The sequence below is a fragment of the Lepisma saccharinum genome, chromosome 1, assembly GCF_977018435.1.
Source record: "Lepisma saccharinum chromosome 1, izLepSacc3.1, whole genome shotgun sequence".
In the NCBI taxonomy this organism is placed as follows: domain Eukaryota; kingdom Metazoa; phylum Arthropoda; class Insecta; order Zygentoma; family Lepismatidae; genus Lepisma; species Lepisma saccharinum.
Genome location: NC_139229.1, coordinates 163,497,159 through 163,511,466, shown reverse-complemented (window position 1 = coordinate 163,511,466; position 14,308 = coordinate 163,497,159). Strand labels below are relative to the sequence as shown.

General features: G+C 38.2%; 1 protein-coding gene across 4 annotated transcripts in view; it reads left to right on the top strand.

Moving 5' to 3' along the window:
* Positions 1 to 1,418: 1,418 nt before the first annotated feature.
* GluClalpha (glycine receptor alpha 1) overlaps positions 1,419 to 14,308 on the top strand; it is a 214,783-nt gene continuing 201,893 nt past the window's right edge. For all 4 annotated transcript variants that reach the window (XM_083141753.1, XM_083141769.1, XM_083141761.1 and 1 more), the window contains exon 1: positions 1,419 to 1,519. The gene's annotated coding sequence lies outside the window, so the exon portion shown is untranslated. The remainder of the gene's footprint in view (positions 1,520 to 14,308) is intronic.

The window sequence follows — 14,308 nt, the reverse complement described above, 5'->3', positions numbered from 1 at the left end:
CCATCATCTATTTAACCAGTTCATCATTCATCGTCTTCGTTGCTTTAGCCAAAGTAGTAGAAAAGCGACGTAAAATAACCGAATGCAACAAAAAGGGTCCACGGCTAGTCAAAGGCTTCATTTTTTGCAACGGACAATCCAGGAACACTTCACTCAATCGTATCGCCGCTGCCATTTGGCATAATTGACGACACCCACATGTCCCCATGATGGTGTGTCAGCCCCAGAATTTTGAGATTGCCACTGGGATAGAATCCTAGCCATTCTCCTACACGGCCATATGTATTTATTGTTCCATGAAGGGCAGGTCTGTGAAACTGGAAGACCGAGTGATTGGTCTATTAAGTAAAAGCACCTAAGACCATTTTTAATGACAATTTACAGTGGCGGCGATTAGGGGGGCGAGGGGCTGATGCCAGATGGTACTTTTTGCCAGTTGTTGTCCCTGCTCTTTAGAACCTCAAGGCTAAGCCTTAACTATCAAGAGAAAGTAAACTGTCATCCCGCACCTCAGATTTGGCAACTAATCGCCGCTACTGCCAATTTAAAACAAATACAAGTTAATATATTAAAAATGCAAAAAATAACGACCTCTGTGCGGGCACAATGAATAGAGCCTTAACAAACAGCTGAAAAACCGTTATCATAGAGTGGAGAAATGCATTGGAATGTGAATTGCATTTCAAATTATATGCTAGCAGGAAAGAAACAAACTGTAAAAACGAAGAAATTCGAAAAATACAAGCATCTATAAACAAAAAAATATATACATAATTAAAGACAGACAGACAGTAAAGAACAAATAATAAAAGGATCAGCAATTATTTCAAACCTGAATGAAATACTGCAAGGCAAAAATATTACTAAATAAATTATGAAATATGAATTGAATTTGAATGCTTTGAGTACATTCATCAGATAAGGTCAATGGAACTGAATCTACAGTTTAAGATGGGATCAAAACGACGGTCCATTGCACAGGGAACCGCACCGGGGATCCATTAATTAAAGGCCACATCGGACAGGTCGTGATGCTGGAGTTTCTTGAAGGCAGGTTAAGAATTACAGTATTTTATAGAAATCAAAGTGAAATGTAATATCATAGAGGTTACAAATGCACTGAGAGGACACTGATTGGTATTTGACTGCTGGAAGATAGTTCTCACCATTTTATTAACTCATACTTAATAAACGGAACAAACAAGAATTCTCATTTTCCCCCGCGATACCCTCAAAATTTCCCTCTTCGCGGGATATTTCCCACCTCCCGCGAACACTGCTTCCATATTTCGGCGGACGGTTGCAGCCGTGTTGGCAAAGGATACGCACTGCGATCCCGGGCCACTCGCTAGCAGAGTGCGCGCATGCGCGAAGGTGCTCGCTGTACTAGGCAGCGCGAGGGAAAGACACTGCTCCCTCTCCAAAGGGATCAATAGAACATTTGAGTCCGGGGTTCGAACCTGAGCTGGCACCGTCCTCAGCCGTCCACAACCAACCGGCATGATGAGGTGAATGCCAGGTGAGTGACTAAAAGGGCTTCTTGCTTGATATTTTGTGTGATTTCTCTTAGAATGCATGAAATGACACGATTTTATATGTAACCGTCGCTGAAATCTGCACGTCCGTTGCGCACAATCGGCAAAATATAGAAGGGAATGTTAATAACAATAACGGCGTATCAAGCGTTAAGATAAAACACGAACCATAGTGCTCCTTCGGCGATAATATTACAACTGTTCTACAACCTACGGCTGTTATTTGTTGTTGCTGTTGTTATATTTTAGATTTCATAATTATTAGGTTCAGTTTAAATGTGCCCGGAGCCCACTCGGGATGATGCCTACACTCTCGATTGCAACAGTAACAAAAGATGAAAAGCACGAGCAGGAATCGAACCGGAAACAGCTTGTTTACGAGGCTACACTTATTCCCGTGTCCTCTAAGCATGGCCTCTGTAGTGTCATGCAAATTAACTTAATGTAGGTGATGAAGTGCGCACGAAGGTACGGCAATAACGTGCTCTATAACGAATTTGTACTATATGTGTTTGCTTTCTTCCTCGGTGGCAGAATGCGTTGAATCGTCGATGTCATCAACGAAGGTTCCGAATTCGCATGGGCATGGGTGTTCTTTTTCGAAAGCCCCTTTCATAATTTTCATCGAATATTCCTCAACGTTAGCGATTAGTCTACGGAGGCGGAAAAGCGACGCAAAATACAAACACATGTTTGCGAACAGTCTAATGAATTATGTGTTCTCTCTTGTCAAGGGGATGAAGACTTTTCTGTAGTAAGGTTGAAGGAATCTTGGGCTGAGAACAACGGGTCATAGGTTCGAGTCTCTGTTAAAGTAATCATACCCTATATTTGTTCATAATCCGTTTCATTATTGAGCCCCCTACGCAGGAACAAAATCACAGCAAACTATATAACATGTGCCTTGAAAAAATTAAAAATAAACACTAACTTCAACATATTATTATAAAATATTTAAGGCATCCGTCCATGTACTGTTGAAGCGAAACATCTTTGACTTAAGATTATAACTTGCAAATTTACCTGTAGTAGTGAAATAACTTGAGAATTACGTTGAATCTCAACATTTAAACCTTACTAAATGAATAACAGTGTGGACCATTTTTGTGTGAATTAGTTTCTGAAACCTATATAAACCATCAAAGGTGATATTGCTTTATCTATTCACATAACCGAATAAATTTACCTCTATCAATGCAAACACTGGTTCCACTTCATATGTTTACAAACAATAGCGAAATCTTCGAACTTGAAGATTCAATATTGCCGTTGACAAATGTCGTACGTTCTTGGTTATTACTGAATAATTTTCATCCTTAACTTTTAATCTTTACATTTCAAGGGGAAAAACAGGTAAGTCAATTTTCTGTCGTAAGAAAAATAGTGGTGTCATTTCCTGCCATGTGGATACTTTACTGGTATTTAAAACATACTGTCTTTCGTTTCATATTTTTGACACTTCTATTCATAAAAGCATATGTTTTTTGTACCTTTTAATTTACATGTTCAAGTATTGCAATTAAAATGTCATTTTTATGAAGTTTGACAGCGTTGACTTACCTGGTTTTTCCTCTGGCCCTAGATTTAAAGATAGTCAATATTGGGCAATAAAACTGTGATGTATTAAGAGTGTGCATTTCGGAATACACTGAAATACAAGATTTTCGAATGATTAAATTGGTCAACAAAATGTTACTTCTATTAATTAAGTAATATGAGTCGCGAAAGTCGAATCCTACTCACTGGGTATAACGCTGAACGGCACAATAATAAACAAAAATATATTACATAAAACCAGACTGTTCGTGAGTTAATATGGCTTTGGAAAGAGTCCTGCATATACATATTATGTATGAAAGTCAATGTCATTTGTGTCCCTTATTTTTTCTTATTGGAAGTACGCCAGAAATCAAGAAAGCTCGGCTGTGAAGTTTAGGTTAAACACGAGAGACTTCTACACTCTCCCGATCATTCTCACAAACTTTCTATAATAATCAGCTCTAACCTCCAAGTATATTATCTGTTGTCCAGTTAATATCTACATTTCTGGATGTCACTGTTCTTGTATTTTTAAATCACTTCATTTCTATTTTCAATATTGGTATAAATGGTATTTAACTCGAAAGCATATTGGCCAATATAATTTAAACAATTATATCCCACTGAATTTATCGAATCTGGGAAAGTTGGTCCATTCATTAGAGGAACTGTCCACAAATCTTAAATACAATAATGTATATCACTTCAAATCCTAAACCCGATTTAGTACCTTCCGAATTCTTGGTTTCAACATGCCAATATACGCGTATTTGTGCGCCCTAGGTGATATTTTCCAGCTCCTTCAAACCTATTTATTCTCTTAATAAAAATATTTTTTTTAAAAAAACAACAATAAAATGATGATTATACATACACCAGAAAAAGAGTGAGCTTGTGAATACTAACAATATAAAACTAACTTTCTTTAACAAGTTTGTTTCCTTTTTCGTATTTCAATTATTTTGCGTCACATTCCTGTCCATCATAACGATGAAAATGAATGTTGAAAGAGATGAGTATTTTAAAGCAATTAAACAGCATGTGGCGTCGACCATCCTCCGAAGGAGGGTGGTGAATTTTAAAGAACAGTTCATTCAAACAAATCAATTACAATTTGATCCAATTAATTAACGTTCAAGAGAGAATATAAAGTACTTATCCTGAGAGTCAAAATTATTCAAAGACTGTCTTAACCCGCCCAGCGCTGTATCGACAAGTTGAACTTCTAAGACTGGGTGGAACATAATCTTGCATCCCTGCTGGGTCTAAAGCTAAGAAGTCTCCTTCAGAATGAATTTTAGATCTAATTTTTAATTTTTTACCGTTGTTCAGTTAAGATTGTCTTTGGTTATGAAAGATTTGCTTAATCCAGTTCAGTGTTAGCATAAAAACTGCATAATTAATCCGTAAATTGATGTAAAACGGAGACTCTCGTATGAAATATATACTCTTTCAATTCACACTTATTATCCTAATAGTAAGTTCTAGTTATTTTCAAAAATAAATATTGTACATCATATTATAATATTAGAGGCGCGGTATATTAAAACACCGTGGTCTTCAAAGAAAGTTCGTCACATAGAAAATTCACATTTCTAACCCTTTTTAATAGTATTAGCCGGTCTCCGTGGCGGAGTGGTTAGCACAGCGCGCTACGACGCCAGAGGTACCGGATTCGAATTCCGGTCTGGCCATGAGTGATGCTTGTTGATGTCTCTTCATTAATTTCATCATATTATCCCTAATCTTCGCGATTAGCCAAAAGTGGCAGAAAAGCCAAGTAAAATGAACTAAAACACTCAATCAATAGTATGTTACAATAATATCAAGCATCACAAACAGAAGTAGAAACATGTATCTATATGCATTTCGTAATAGCTCAAATTGCGCCCGTTTATTAGTTTAAACAGAAAAAACAATGAAAGGTACACCAGGTTTAACCTAATATTTAGTTGAACTACCTCTTACCCTGGCTCGTGTTATTCGGATGACATAATTTAAGGGGCGATGCTTTCTTCAACACCAGTGTATATACCTAGGTATGAAAATTTCCAAAGTCTAATAATACATTTAATCAAAACGATTTATTCTACAGACAAGTTGTAGTCCCGAGCGTAGAACCTAATTACGAAAACTAAAAATAATATTCAAAAGCGTAAACGACAGCCGTTCTAACGAAACAGTGGCAACGGAAGCGAATTGATATGGTTGGTTCTGGACAGAGTTGATAACTTAATCCGTTGCTTAAACAGTTCTCCAACACAGAGATGGAAGGTACACGAAGGACTTCAACAAACACCGTGATAACCGACGAGAATGCCAACTTCACTTTCAATTTTCCAGCCTCGCCATCATCCTATATCTCTCCTGTTTGACGATGTTTGCATGTTTACTAATACTCGACAGTTTCCTTCTCCGAGTCTACTTACTGTGCCGTGCTGTTAGCGAACGTGCTCATATCGAGCACGTGCTCTTAGCGAACACTGGAAGGAAAGGATTTGCAGGTGCGTGCTGTTAGCGAACACGCAAACTTGTCCTGTCTTTTTTGTCCTTGAAACTGTTCAGCATGCAAGTGTTGCCAGTGAAAAAGCCAACTTGCGTGGAGGAATATCTTCTTGGCTGGTGCCTCTTGACCTGATCTGACTCGGGTCTTCCTTGTCACACAAAAGTTTTGCTACCTTGTGTTCTGACGTCAGACGAGGAATGCCTACGAGGTTAGGTTAGATTCCATTAGCATAAATACAATGAAAAAATATTTTTAGGCTAAGAGAACTAAACATAGCTAGCCTAACCTAACAACGTAAGCATTTAGCCTAAAATTAAAAAGCTTTCTTCCATGACGTCAGAACACAAGGTTGCTCAAGTGTTGTGCGATAAGTTAGACCCATTTTACATTTAAATTTCCTATGTAAAATTTGATTTTAAGGAAGATGAAATATATCAATATCTTAACAAAAACCTTCATGTAGTTAACTTAAATTGTTGAGGATCCTTCATGGAGCTAATTTCAAACACAAAATGATTATAAGGTAGCTATCACTGGCAACACTTGCATGTTGACCACTTTCAAGGACAAACAAGACAGGGCAAGTTTGTGTGTTCGCTATCAGCACGCACCTGCAAATCCTTTCCTTCCGGTGTTCGCTAAGAGCACGTGTTCGCTACGAGCACGGAATCCACCAGATTCTGAATCCTGTTAGTATTGGTGACCGAGAGCGTTGAATATTCGGGACTGACGGTTCTAGATTTGAATCCTGAACTTTCATCTATCCCACTCAATTCATATTCATCCTCATCACCGCTGTAAATATAAAAGGATACCAAGACAGTACAGTAAGTCGTGTGCTTAGTTTATTATTGGAAAGTGAGACCGTGAGTCTACGAGAAGATATTGTCCTTATTTCTTCATATTCTATTCTGCAAATTGGGTTGAAAATTAAGCAACAATTTAATTGTTTAACCAATACCTGTCGTTTTTGTATTCTTAGACACGTAATAAACAAGTTTATAATCAAACAAATTGAATTCCCACACAAGGGCAACTATTGGAGACTGCATTTATTGGAAGCATGCGATTTTTATTGGCAGATCTTCATTGTGTTTATCCTTGCTGTCATAGACAATCTACGATTTATCCACTTTCTTATATGACTAAAGCATCAATGTAGATTTCTTGTTATTTAACTATAAAGTGTATTTATGTTAGCACATATTCTTAATATGATGTACGGGGCCTCCCGGATGTCGTAGTGGTATCGTCGTCGCCTTGTAATCAAGGGGTCCCGGGTTCGATACCCGGTTGAGGCCCGTGGCACAGTGGTTCGGATCTCACTTTAAACTGGAGGTCCAGTCCCGATTATCCTTTCTGTGCATAAAGTGGACTTAAAACAACAAATCAATCCATTAATATGATGTATTACTGACTAATGCATATGTAGCCAAAATACCAAACCTGTATGTTGAGTGAAATAGAGGAAATAATAATTTATTATACTGTGCTGATATTGACGGATATTATAGTCTGTCCACGGACAAATGAACCGAATGACGTTCCAGGCCTAAACCCAATTTCGTTCATGGCCTATTTAAAAATGTAGCGTTAGGTTTTGATAAAACGCCATTAATGTTTCTTATTTCGACAGGGTTTTATTGTATGCTCCTCTCCTGTCTTCGCAAGTGGTAATACTAGGCAAATTGTTTATTACCATGCCCATTCACTTTGTTTTATACATTGAGAGGTTCAAGTAATGAAACAAAACGCCAACGAAACAAAGGACAACTTCTGCAACAGAACCCGTACGAGTACAGTTCTTTCCGTTGGTAACACATAAGTTGAAAGATATGAAAATAGCAATGGACAATTTGCCTACTATTATCTTTGCATACGATTACACAAAAGTCATTGATAATAAGTATATAAGAAGGCAAAGTTATCCTCCTGGACACTGCAGCGTGCTAAAAGACACAGGGACGTTGTGGAAATTCTCGGGGAAGATGTGATCAGCACCAAACTGTGATTGCCTGCAACGCTTCCCTCCCACGATTACCCCCATGTACCCTTTGATTACAGGCTTGGTGAGCCCCGGTCGGAAATATTTCCACCCTGATATAATTCATCCCAGGAAGTGAACTCGGGTTACTTGTGCTGCAGTCAGACATCCGACTTGCTGGACCATGGCGATTCTTGATAATAGGAAATACATACGCCAATTCAAAGCTACTGATGGACAAACAGATCTTGAAATATTCTTCGTCGTGCTATGAAAATGTGGAGAGAAATATTTTCTTAAGCGCATTCGTGGGCTCGTTTCTTGCTGTTACTTAATACCTGGAGTCCGCGTGCCGAGTGGGAATGTCATTATGAGTGTTAATGGGTATTACATGTTCTTCAGAATGAACATTTAAGTGCAAACACGCGTTCTGTTAAGCACGCAATTGTGAAGCGAGCCACTTGGGGTGCTTGCCTAAGTGAAGCAGTTGCGTGGATCATCTTTCTAGATCCTCTGCCGCGAAAACTCTCATATTTTGGGCCAGAAAGACAACAGATTCAGGCAACTGGATTTCAGTTAACTGCACGACTCTTCCCTAATTAGCAGAATAATAGAATCAAAGGCTTGGGGAGGCAGATCATGTAGTACGTATTAGAGAAAAAAAGAGGATGAATATAAACTTGATGCCAATAGACACTGCACATTCTCGTTACGACGCCAGGGGTCCCGGATTCAAATCCTGGCCTGGGCATGGATATTTGTGAGTGTCGATTCATCAATTTCATCATATCATCACTCATCCTCATCTTAGCAAATTAGCCAAAAGTGGCACTAAAAGCGAAGTAAAGTAAAGCAAATCAAATCACAAAACCAAGAGACACTACAGTACACCCTAAAGGAAAAGGAAAGAGAATACATGATTGATTGATTTGGTGTTTTAAGTCCACTTTATGCACAGGAAGGCTAATCGGGTCTGGACCTACAGGTTAAAGTGCGATCCGAACCACTATGAGCCTCCACCGAGTATCGAGCGCGGGTCCCCTTCATTACAAGGCGACGACGCTACCACTGCGCCATCGAGGAGGCCCGCGAGAGAATACAAACAAGAGAAATGTGAACTATTTTCTTCAGATTCACGACATCATAACGGGATTCCCGCGGGAAACCTGGGAAACCCGATAAAAGTCTGGAGATCGAAGTAGGGTTAATGTCGTGGAAAAATCAGGGAATTTCATAAAATTGAAAATTCTGGAAAAGGGAGATAATTTTGGGTATGATTACTTGAATATAATTTTATACATATATATATAACACTAATTTTCTGTAACAGGTGTCCATGTGGAAAAAGGAAACGCTTACAGCATGTTTTCTGTATTAAATCAAGGAAGTGCTGTCATATTTCCACTTTAAAATTAGTGTAAACTGAGATAAAGTAAGTTCAAACGCTACAGAATGGTTTGAAAATTTGTTGGAAAATACCTGGTATATCAGGGAATTGGTTTGGCAAAATTAGGTAGAAGATTGTATAGGTCCACGTTCTGATAGTAGAGGTACCTTGGCCGCTTAACCGTTCAAGGATCAAGAGTCAGCGACACCACCACTCAGAGGAGATTTAATTGAATTCATGTGTGGAGTCCAGCAGTTTTGCATCTCACTGCCAATGTTATGCTGGTTTTGTAGAATGTCATTTTCAGGAATGTTTACCATGATAATGTTTCCACCTCCATTTAATTGCAATTCAGGTAGTATGCTTGTACGGTCTAGTCTTGAATGCATATTTGAGTAACTTTTTTGAGAAAATTTCCCATACACAGAAATGCTATATACCCATAGGAGAGATGGTGGAAAATGTCCTATAAAGCAGTGGCGCCGAACCCGGGGAGGGGGGGCTCCAGTTCTCGATTGAGTCCCCCCCTATAATGGGCGCAATGTATAACTTTCAACACGATTTCATATTGTAACAAAATATTATCTGTGTGATGGAAATTTCATAAATTATTTAAGGGCTCTGTGGGAAATTACGCAGGATTCTACTCTGAAATACGCATTTTACACTATCTCAGTATTTTTTTTTTCCAAATACACAATTTGTGATGAAAACGCATGGTATATTATGATTATGTGCGAGAATGGAGGAAGAAGCGTGGAAATACTGTAGTCCCCGCGTTCTTGAATGGGTCAGTCCACCGAAAAATAGGCGCATTCTCTTTTCCACACGAATGTAAGCTACTTTTAACTTCCATTGTCGGCGTCTGTTGTTGATGTATTGGTTAACCAGTGGCGTAACCACAGGGGGGCAGGAGCAATTCCCCTTAACCTTGGACGGAAATAATTTCTACGGGGGCAAACATTGAAGTAAAAAAAGCAAAACTAGGAGAATCTAAGAGTAGCAGGACAAGAGAATACTCAAGATGGTATTAGTTTTCATGTATTTCTTGCATCTTATCTTCCAGACGGACATGGGCACCTGCAAGAGGGACAATTGTCATCTTTGATGTCAATTTTCTTACAAATAAAAATCCATTTCGTAAAATCTTTCTAGCTCGCTTCGCTCGCAATCTATACTTTTCCTATTATTTTCTTAGTCTCATCAAGTTCAGAGCCGTAGCTAGGAGTCGGCGGGAGTCCGATCCGGGTGCCGAACGATCCAAATGAAAAAAGTTGTAAAAGAGATAATACAATGGCGCACTATTAAGCCAGTATTGTTTTTAGTTTTTGCAATAATGGGTCTAAAAGTTTTCTTGGTCGCTTCGCTCGCAATGCCATTGTTTTCTGTAATGCATTCTCCGAGGGAGAAATTTGGTTTGGTTTGAGTTCGTGTTTTAAGTCCACTTTATGCACAATAAGGCTAATCGGGACTGGACCTACAGTTTAAAGTGGGATCCGAACCACTATGTGCCTCCACCGGGAGGGATAAATTAGACCAAATATGTACATCAAATTGTTGCTGTTAAACAGCTTTGTCTTAAATGCAAAAACAATTGTTTGGGAGGAAAAAGAACGCACACATTTAAGAGACAATTTATATAATTTTTGCTGCTGGTTTGTTATGAGATGGTGGATGAATTGATTATGTAGAATGCCATACATATGTGTATTATAGAAACTTTGAATACGTACACAATTTAGTGTTAACATGTTGCATTTGTATTTTCTTATTTCTTACCCATGTTGCATATGTAAAACATACGCCTATGTTGAATATGGCAATTATACATGTCATATGTACAAAAATAGTCATATTCGGAATGCATATATCACGTATTGTCTGTCTGTTAAAAATACAGTTTGTATACTTGTATTCTACTTGTATTTTTAGCTAATGTGAAATTGAACGTGTTGAAAAAATATTTAAAATAATTTGTTACAACACAAATGCTTCAGCACAGACTTCTGCCCCTTTTTGAGTAATTTACGAGGATAATATGGTATTTGATACTACTACCACTACTTCTACTACTACTACTACTACTACTAATAATAATAATAATAATAATAATAATATTGGCACGTTAATCCTGGTACTTGCCACTGTCTCATTTAATCAGGATTTGTATTTTTTTTTACTTATACCTGTAAACATTATGTGTGCTACTTGATTAGTGTTACATTTTTATACAATGCGTAACCAACTTTAAAAAATACATTCTTGTGTACATGTGTGAGCTTGTGTGAAGATACTAAACTCCCATGAAGGGTTATGCTTAGCTTTGGACCCCCCAAATATCTGAAGAAACCGGCGCCTATGCTATAAAGCATAACAAAATAATAGAATCTGCCTCACTAAACATTTCTAATATAACAAATAACGAATTTCTAAAGTCATTTCCAAAAGAAATAAACATAACTTCGGGTTCCATGACACTTTTCCGAATTTTACGGCTGCGAGTCAAACGAAAACCTGTAATTTGCCTTTCTTCTCTCGTGGATTTTTGCATGTAGGGTTGTACAAGTTTTGTATATATCTACACACATTGTCTGTAGGATATACCGTGGATTCATCTCTCATGCGGGAATTTCCGAATTAATCAACTCTACCAACATGTGCTTTTCAAATATTTGCCGTTGCTGATTTGATTCAACGTTTGCTATAACATTACTAATTACAAAATCTCTAAAATTATTTTTACAAATTTGAAAATTCACCTTGAATGATTCATGCATCACCCCTCTCACTCCTGTTGCTACATAGAATAATTAGAAGTGATTAAAAAATTGGTAACGGATTTGTTTTTGGCATGCATATAGCCTAACCATTAACCATGGTTAATGTTCCGATTGCTTACCGAACATTTGCATACAACTGACGGAGGACCATGTTTTTAATTTCACTTAGAGATCTGGTATTTGGACTCATAAGCCGGTTCAATCGCTCGAATGCTGGACACGTTTTATAGCCGTCGTTTAGTGATTGCAAATAAAATAACACACTGACATTTCACTTGATATGTTGTTTTGGAACACAAACTACACGAACACGTACATATGTGATTCCACGTCTTGCATGATTGCAACAAGAATGTTTGTTTTTGGGATTATTAACGAACTTCCAAAATGCACACCTGTGCTCCACATGGCACCTTCACTCCGAGTGTTATTTCTCCAACTGACGTTCCATCAGCTGGCCAGCACAATGTTACCAACCGGCAGAATTAGTGCCTAACCTTAGTTGCAACAGCATTCGAGTTTGCAAGTCGCAAAAGCGTAACGCTTTGATTTCGTTCTTTGGGATAGAACTTTCCGCGAAATAATTGCATTTCCTCTTCTCTCCACCAATCCCCCTACCAACACATAATACGCTGCGACCGAGAAACAAGAGTCAGAATATGAATTACATTTTGTTTCCCTCAGAGAGTCACTGTCTGAAACCGTAAAGTTAGAGAACCTTGCTGTTTCGTTGGCTGAAGGTTTCGGACTGTATCTGATTTAGTCCGCGGTCAAACTTCACCATTAACGTGGTAGCCGGGCTGCAATTTACATTCCTGAGAAGTACGTTCATACATTTCATTCTATTGTTGACTGTTATACCAGTTCATCTCCCATATAACTTATTTTTTTTATTTTTTTACACTCCTCACGCACACTTAATGCTCAGATTGGACTTACAGGTTAAAATTGAACCCGACCAACTATTCAATGTGACTCCACCGCGAATCGAACCCAGTATCCTTTGATTACAACGCAAATACGAAGGCCCAAGTCTACAGTTTGTCAGATTAGGGTTAGTGAAAGGAGATGCAATTTGTATATTCCTTATTTTCCATCATTTTTCTGACACTTTTGGATAATCGCGACAATGTGGATAATTAGATGAAATTCATGAAGAGAGACAAACGAATATCCACGTGGTAAGAACTCGAACCTGAAACCTTCGGTGGCGAAATCGTGAGTCGACTGTTCAGCCACGACTGTGAAAGGGGATGCGAATGCATTTATATTCTCTTTAAAAGCTGGTTACTAAATACGACGAGATCTGTGTAAATTACTGCCATTTATAGAAAGTGCACAAGAAACAACAGTAGGGAGTTTTATGGAAAGTATTACCTTTTAGATATAAAAGAAGACTGAATTCGGAGGTATTAGGATGGAACAGGGAACATTTATTGTTCCCTCTATATAAGAAGCATAATGTGGGGTGTAAGGGTGACCGACCTACCACGTAGTACACCCAATTGTCAACCTTACTTCCACGTAGTACATCCTGGACTGCATTTTGCAGACTAACGAGGCTCTGGCGTCTGGTTCTGTGGCCAGTATAATTCTGTGTGTTGTCCTCTCTTTTGTTCTTGTGTGTGCTCCTTTACAGCCTCAGCTTTTAACCGAAGTCAGAATATTTTAATATTTTAGTTACACGTCATTACAGTTATGTTATTTTAGTTACGGTAACGGGCTGGTCCTCGTATCATGTGACAGGTTCAAAATAGCCTAAGTGCTAACGCACCCAAACTTTTAAATTTAAATTCAAAATTCAAGAAGCATATTGCATGATGGTGCTCTACCCAATGTCGATTTTGTTCTGATAAGAGTAAAAGAAGACACGTTGGAAGCACACTCCGGGATGATGGACGCAATAAGGATATAGAGCAGGACCCAGCGGTTGAGAGAGAGAGAGAAGAGAATAATAAATTTTAAAAAAATATGAAAATAAAAACCCTGGTAAGTTTCAAGAGTATAATTTCAAGTCACACCTGTCGAAATTATAAGGTAACTGGGGGGAATAACGCCATGCTAAGCTTCTTCGATTTTTCCTGGCATTATAAAAAACATCTGGCAATGTAAAAATTGGATAAGGCAATAGATGCATTTTTTCCTTAGCCACAAAAAAATTATGGTATCTTTATTTCAAATAGTAAATTTTCTGAGAGCTTTTTCTAAGAAGGTGCATTTTGGCGTTATTTCCCACATAGCCGGGTAATAACGCCACATGTATAGGGGTAATAACGCCATACTATAAGAATGTCCTAATAAAATAGATAAATGGTAATTATTCACTTTATACACACTTGAAGCATTATTCATTCTACAACTACCGTGCGTTCATTTCGATCTTCGGCCGAGAGATCGGGAGAAGCGTGGCGGGCGGCGCTGACGGAGATGCCGACGTTTGCGGCCTGTAATGCCCGCTTATTTTTATGGACATATGCAGACATTTATATAAATATTGCAAAACGAGCACTAACCTGTGTTATAAGAGTACGGTTTTAATTTTAGTAGCTTAGTGGCTGTATGTGCTGATGATTTTGA